Raw genomic sequence first — 6,960 nt, forward strand, 5'->3', positions numbered from 1 at the left:
TGGGCCTTCTAAAGTCTGTTAAAGAGCAGAAAAAAAAAGAGGTACAAACATTTAAGTGTTTGCCAGTGTGATGGGCACCTAAGCTGTGCAACAATTCAGCCCCTCCCTTCCCCATCCAGACTGCTTTCAGAAGCTTGGCTGTGGATATAGCTTCCATCCTGGTTGCTTTCTGAGTTCACTACTTCTCCATCATATTTTCTCTATCCAACAATTTTTGCTAAAACGCTTATGGAAAAATAGAGGTCATCCAAATAAATATGACTCATAATACATGCCCATGAAATGAAAAAAAAAAAAGCTGTCATTTTAGATGGTAATGAATTTGGGCAAAGAAATTCTTATTCATTGAGCACTTAACTATAACTAGGGACATTGAGGGATGCAAATACTATTTAGACACAAATCCTGCCTCCAAAGAACTTAATGTCTGTTTGGCAGGGGAAAACAGTATATGTACAAAAAGTATCAAATGATATAAAATGCCATGAGAAGTGCACAGATAAGACACTGGCAGTTCTGAGAAAGCCTCATACTCTGATTATGAATATGACCCGTGAACACTAACCAGCAGAAGTCATAATAGGAACTACTTAAGTTTGCTGTATTAAGGTCTTCCACATAGAGTATTTCTACTTTGCATTAGCCATTTCCAGATCTATACTGTTTTCAGCAGAACATTTGGCAGTCTCTCACTTAACGGATATGATAGCATCATTCTTTTTGCTTCTGATAAAACATCATACAGTTGATGATCATATACAGAGAGGAAAGAAAAAGGCATGTTAATGATTCTAAGTTAGCTTCTTTCTACAACTAAGTTACAAAGATCAAAAGAAACTTGCAAAAAATAGTGCCTGCCTATAATGGCAATGGCATTTGGTCAAAAGGAGTGATCTTAAGAAGAGAATCCTAGATTACCATCACCAGAATAAGTCACAAAAGGAGTGAGTAGTGAGATGAGAAGAATTCAAACACAGAAAGAAATCCTAAAATGATATATAACAAGTGAACAATGTACCATATCAGACTGACTGCATGCCAGGTACTGTTCTGAGCCCTCTTTATAAAACAGATTGATTTATTTAATCCTTGTAACAACTCTGTGAGATAGGCATTTTACAGCTGAGGAAACTGAGTCATGGAGAGATCAGGTAGTCTGTAAGTGGCCAAGCTAGGATTTGAACCAAGGTAGACTGTATTCTTAGCTACTTCTCCATGGAGTTTGAATTTAATGTGAATGGTCATCCTTTCCCCACAGATTGTCATTTTCATGTGGGCTAACCACTCCTTCTTTTTCTCCACACATGACCAAATTTGGTTCAGATGGTAAAGAATCTGCCTGCAATGAGGGAGATCTGAGTTGGATCCCTGGGTCAGGAATATCCCCTGGAGGAGGGCATGGCAACTCACTATAGTATTCTTGCCTGGAGAATCCCATGGACAAAGGATCATGGTGGGCTACGGTCCATAGGGTCACAAAGAGTCAGACACGACTGAGCAACTGAGCACACACCCTGAGAACAAACTAGCCCACGGAGCTGAGATCTTCTCTGCATCATCATGCTGCAGCTTTTGCCTTTTATAATCTAACTAAATTCCAAGGTAAATTCTCAACCGCTGCATTCTTCCCTGGGAAAATAGTAAAATCATCTGCACATAGAAATATATCATGATTATTAGCTGGAAGAATAAAAACAACCACAATAACAACAAAAAACCCATCAGGCCATTGAATTTTCTGTTGATAATAAGCTGCAGTGCCCTACTGAGTTTTCCGTGTCACCAAATTCTCCCAGCTGTAGTTACACAAAGGCAACTTTGTCTTGAGATAGCTACTAAGAAGATGGGCCTAATCTTGGCAAGGGCTTGGTGTACCGAGAACCATGTTATTATTTTTGAAAATAAATGACAGCAAACAAAGAGAAATATTATTTAAGCCGTCTTTTCAAAAGGCACAGTGCTATCATCATCATGGACATGGAACCCCACTTTCGGACACATGAGTATTTTACCTGACCTCAAAAGGCCCAAATACACATTTTCAGAATGGCAATCAAACTGATGTAAGAAATTAACACCTGAAAAAAAATCTTCCTCACTTTCCTAAGTACTTCTTTTGTTTTCTTTTGGCATGATATGTAATGCTTTACAAAAATGATTGAGTGAAGACTCAGTGCTCTGAAAGGTGAATACTTTTTATTATAATTTGTATAGGTTGGCATTTCCTTGGTCAGGTAGAGGTGTCTTGTTTCTGTTTCAGCTACACAATGCCCCACATTCATTGTACATCCACCCATTGCCCATTGGTATGTATAATTAACCCTTGCTTGTCCACGTGTGGATTATCCATTGCTTCTACAATCCGGTTGGTTTTTTTCCCCCGGAAACTCAAGGAATATGACCAAAATTGACTATTAGCCAAAGCAAAGCACAATCAGGAAGCAAACACTGTCAGCAAATCCCCTTTCATCAACATACACCCACCAACTATGGTCTTGGCACTGGGACGTTATGTTGTCAAGAGCTACAAACATATAATATTCCCAGAGACAAATATCATGATTTGAGGCCAGCGATTGTTTTCTTGACTAATGTAAATGGCTGTAATATATAAGCATACATTTTTGCACTGCCGGGAATCTGCTGAGACCAAAGGACTGATATCTCCTCAAAATCACAAAGCATTTTCAGGCCTATGCCAGCGCTTTGTCTTCCGGTGTCATCTCTCTTAAGCGGCCTTCAGAAAGGTAGAGATTGTTCTTTTGATTTCTAAAACGATCCCACTCTTTAAAACCCGGTAGGGTTTACCAAAAAGAGAAACTATAAACTACAGTCAAGCATTTCTACTATAGTCTCAGTTTTGTTGTTTTGTATTTTACAGATGTATAAACTGTTTATATCTAAACACTCCCACAAATCACTTCGGCATAAACTAACTGCCTAAGATGACAAAATCTCCACATTCACAGTGAAAAAGAATGCTCATATTATACACCTAAGTTACATAAACTAAGCTGTGGGTTTTTGTTTTTTCTTTTCAGGTGTCCTTTAAACCACTGCAGAAAGTAGATGAAAGCCAGAATGGAGTGTGGTTGAAGGGCCTGTGTCTTTTGTAATCAGTTTACTTTGGGCTGTACCTAGAGACAACATCTTGAACTCATTCAAATGAGCCATCTAGTGCAGTGCACTAGGGCATTTGAATTACAAAAGTGGGGTGGGGGGTGAGCCTCAGATTCCTCCAGTTGCCAGTTCACCTGCAATAGTTGGAGGGCATTAAATCCCACATTATTTTAGGGGTTTGGAGCTCACTTGTGTCTGGCCATTTATTCCTCCAGACACTCTGTACCCTTCTACTTCCGCTGGAAAATTCCTTCCTCGCCCACTTCTCAGGGCAAAAAGAGAGGTTCTGGAAAGAGGGGGGGTACACTGACTTGAAGGGAAAGACACCCTTTCCCTCTGAGTCCTCTCCCCATACAGATGCTGACAGAGCAAAAGGAGAAGCAACTATAAAGAGGCAGAAACCATCAGAACGCAAGCTCAGACCATTCCAGGAGTCTTTTACTGACAAGATGATTCAGGACCACACACAAGTGGCAGGGTGCCATTTCCCCCTAAATCCCAGTATGAGAGGTTTCTAACAGCTTGAGGTGGCAGTTGAACAATCGCATATTATCATTGCTATGCTATTCTTCTCGGGAGTTTCTAAAAGCCTTCTATCTCATAACCCAAGTCATCCCTGCATTGCCATTATTGACAATCCTTTTCTAGTTGTTCTTTGAGGCAATGACCCTGGCAAGTGGCTGTCTGGACTAACACACACGTCTCACAATATTAAATCAGAAAATCAACATCATCATAAGACACAGAGACTGCTCCCAAGAGGAAAAATACATCTTTTAATCGGGCCAATAGCTGAAGCGTTCCAATATAATCTTTAACTTGGAATCATTCTGACAAACATTTTTTTAAACTGTATTTATGTATTCAATGTAACTTCACAAACGTTTGGCACACAAACCCTAGGTTCTTACAAAATCTATCCTTTAGCTAAGTCGTATGAATCCCACACTTAAGCCCTCTTCAGAGCAAGTTTTTTTCTAGGATTATGCATCCTCTGGGAAAACCAAATCAGAGTTTCACTTGAACCTCAGGCCAACTTTGAGGAGATCTCCCTCCCCCCACTTGCACTCCTGTATCCAGTGCTGAAAAATCAGAAGGGACTTGAAATGTAGAGGTGGAAACCTGTCTGAAACAGGCAAATACTTCCCTCTAGCAGTCAAAGCTCAATCAATTGGGACGTGATAGATTTTTTAATCGTCAGATCAAGAGTAGAATTTGGAAAGCAAGTTCATTTTGTAAGAAAATTATTTTATCGGCTTCAATCTTCTAATCTTTGTTTAAATTACTGAGAACAGGTTCTGTTCCTAGTAAATCAGAGAACAGTCTAATCTGAATGCTCTTATCATGTGAGGGGGAAAAAAAAATGAGAGTCATCCTAAACACCAGTCAGAGCAAGTATGAGGACACATGTCCTGAAGCACATAGTTTCCTTGCTTTCTATCTTGATTTCATCCTCAGTGTCACCAGCTGTTTTGGGCAAAATTTAGTGTACAGCAGCACAGGTGGGAATCAAAAATACGCTGACAATTAAAACTACAGAGATTGGAGTAAAGTGATGATGCCAAATTTTCAATCTTACAAGCTTCTGAAAACTCAAAAACCAAGAAAAAGATGAAGAATCTTCAAAACTTGATTCATTTTTGGCATCTGTTCACAAAACACTCTTGAGCAGATGAATTTAAGTGTAGCCTTGTCAGGTAAAGAAGCGTGACAGAGTCAGACTTAGGAGCTTGGTTTTTGTCAGTTTATTTCTTCCTTTAACAAATATTGAAATAATAACACTGGGCAGATTTCTCATTCTCCCTCTGTGCAGTAATTAAGTCAAAGAGGCCAAAATGGTTTATCAGAACAAGGTGAAGGGTAAGGTAGACAAGAAAGGATATGAAAACCCAAATTCCTTTCTTTCCTTCCTCCTGTTTCCATTTTGGACTGGGTTAGTTCTGTTTCCCTCCAAGATTTCAGATCATCAATCTGACAAGGATTATTGTTTAATAATAATATTATTGTAATAATAATTATTGTTTAATTATTATAAAAACAATAATAATATTGTTTAATAATCCAGGCTCCTCTGACCACTGAATTCTCCAGGCAAGAGTACTGGAGTGGGTAGCCATTCTCTTCTCTAGGGGATCTTTCTGACCCAGTAATTGAACCTGGGTCTCCTGCACTGCAGACAGACTCTACCATCTGAGCCATGCTGAACAGCAATACAAAATCCTGCAAAACGCTATCTCATCACCTTGATTGGGTACTTGGCTTTGTCTAGAGATTGTGTTTTACGCTGTTGAAAACCTTTTACTTTTAGAATAGGCACCTACAACTCTCAAATGCACTTGATCTAAATTGCAACTGTGCTTAAATCTGTGGCAACCTCTTCACATTTATGCTTTTCTCTGCCCTAAAAAATTCTTGTGACTCTACCATAACAAGTTTTAAAGAACAAGATTTCTAATCTATATTCATACTAAAGAACACTGGGTGAGCCATTAGAATGTGCTACATCAGTAACAGTACAAATCAGCATGGCAAAAATCAGCATGGCCTATGAGTAAAGTACCTCGAGGACACAATCTCAGATAAGCCGCAAGAAAGAAGACACATCCCCAAATGCTTTGGGACAGTACCCAAGAGTAGATGAACTTTTACCTTAATAAAAAATGAATCACTATTTGAAAAATTCCACTTCATTTATTTTATCTGATTTCTTAAATATCCAGTGGCGGATTTGTCAGCTGTCATAGTTCATCAGCCCTAGACTTTTATACAGATTGAATTTTTAACTTTAAACATCTAAGCCTGTGCTCAGTGTTACCTTGGGAGGTAAATGACTCCAAGAAGATATTCCCCTCATATCCTCCCCCAACACACATCCCCCAGTAACCCTCCCCTCCTTACCACTCACTGTGAGATGCCTATCATAAAAGTTTTCTCAATCACACTTTAATAATCTGAGTCTAAAAAGTCACCTGTGCCTCTGGACAGCCCAATCATATGCTTTCAAGAGCGGGGGAGAAAATTGCTTATTGTATGGAAGAGGTTTCATCACCAGAGGAAACGATGGGGCTGACTGTATATAATTTTCTGCTTTTCCAGAAGCTGATGCTTTTAAAATCTTATTATAAACTATTTCTTTCCCATTAAATATGCCAGAGTCCGAAGGCGGACGGTAGAATAAGGGGAGATAAGGTCGAAAGAGAGCAAAACAAAATTTCAAAATCTGGACCCACAGGTAAGATTAAGGGACAGTAGTTAGAAAAGATTGCCAAAAACGACCTTACCTTTGTGATGTATTTGCAGTCGCCCACTTCTGAAATTAACACCATTCAGAGCGCGGTAGCGACTGACACAGCTAGGAAGTAACCTACAACATCTTCTCGGCCTCCCTCTTTTTAATGTAAAACCAAAATAAGGAGTGTCCAGCGACTCCCTACCGCGCCGCTTAAAGCCACAGATCGTTTCAGGCTTCACTCCCAGGCTCTGGGAATTCCAGTTTATCAGAATCTCTTAACCTTGGAAACCCGCAGGAGAGAAACTCTCTCCGAGGACAACTCCCCGAGCCCCAACTTCTCACTGTCCCAAACTGCACATTCCAAAGTGAGAAGCCGGCGCGATAACCAGAAGGCAGTTCTCTCGGGGCTAAATTCCTGGCGGGAGCGAGAATTCGAAAGCGCGGCGAGTTCCCCTGGCAGAGCCGCGCCGGACTCGCACCCGGGGGAGACCGGCGGCCCCGGGAGCCCTGCGTGCGTCCGGCGCTGCGCGCGGGGAGCGCTCGAGCCTCGGCTCCGGCTCTTCCCTGTTCCCTCCTCCCGCTTCTGCCCTCCCCCATCCGAGGCCGTT

At 40.7% G+C, this 6,960-nt stretch overlaps 1 protein-coding gene across 9 annotated transcripts in view; it reads right to left on the minus strand.

Annotated features, from left to right (window-relative positions):
- RBM47 (RNA binding motif protein 47) overlaps positions 1-6,960 on the minus strand; it is a 176,455-nt gene that overhangs the window by 168,447 nt on the left and 1,048 nt on the right. Inside the window, exon 1 of one of the 9 annotated variants that reach the window (XM_070791338.1) lies at positions 6,402-6,867. The exons of 7 other annotated variants lie outside the window; for them this stretch is intronic. The gene's annotated coding sequence lies outside the window, so the exon portion shown is untranslated. Of the gene's footprint in view, positions 1-6,401; positions 6,868-6,960 lie in introns of those variants that run through there. One more of the 9 variants, XM_019962624.2, reaches the window with a different exon arrangement.

Source organism: Bos indicus, chromosome 6 (genome assembly GCF_029378745.1).
Source record: "Bos indicus isolate NIAB-ARS_2022 breed Sahiwal x Tharparkar chromosome 6, NIAB-ARS_B.indTharparkar_mat_pri_1.0, whole genome shotgun sequence".
Lineage (NCBI taxonomy): Eukaryota > Metazoa > Chordata > Mammalia > Artiodactyla > Bovidae > Bos > Bos indicus.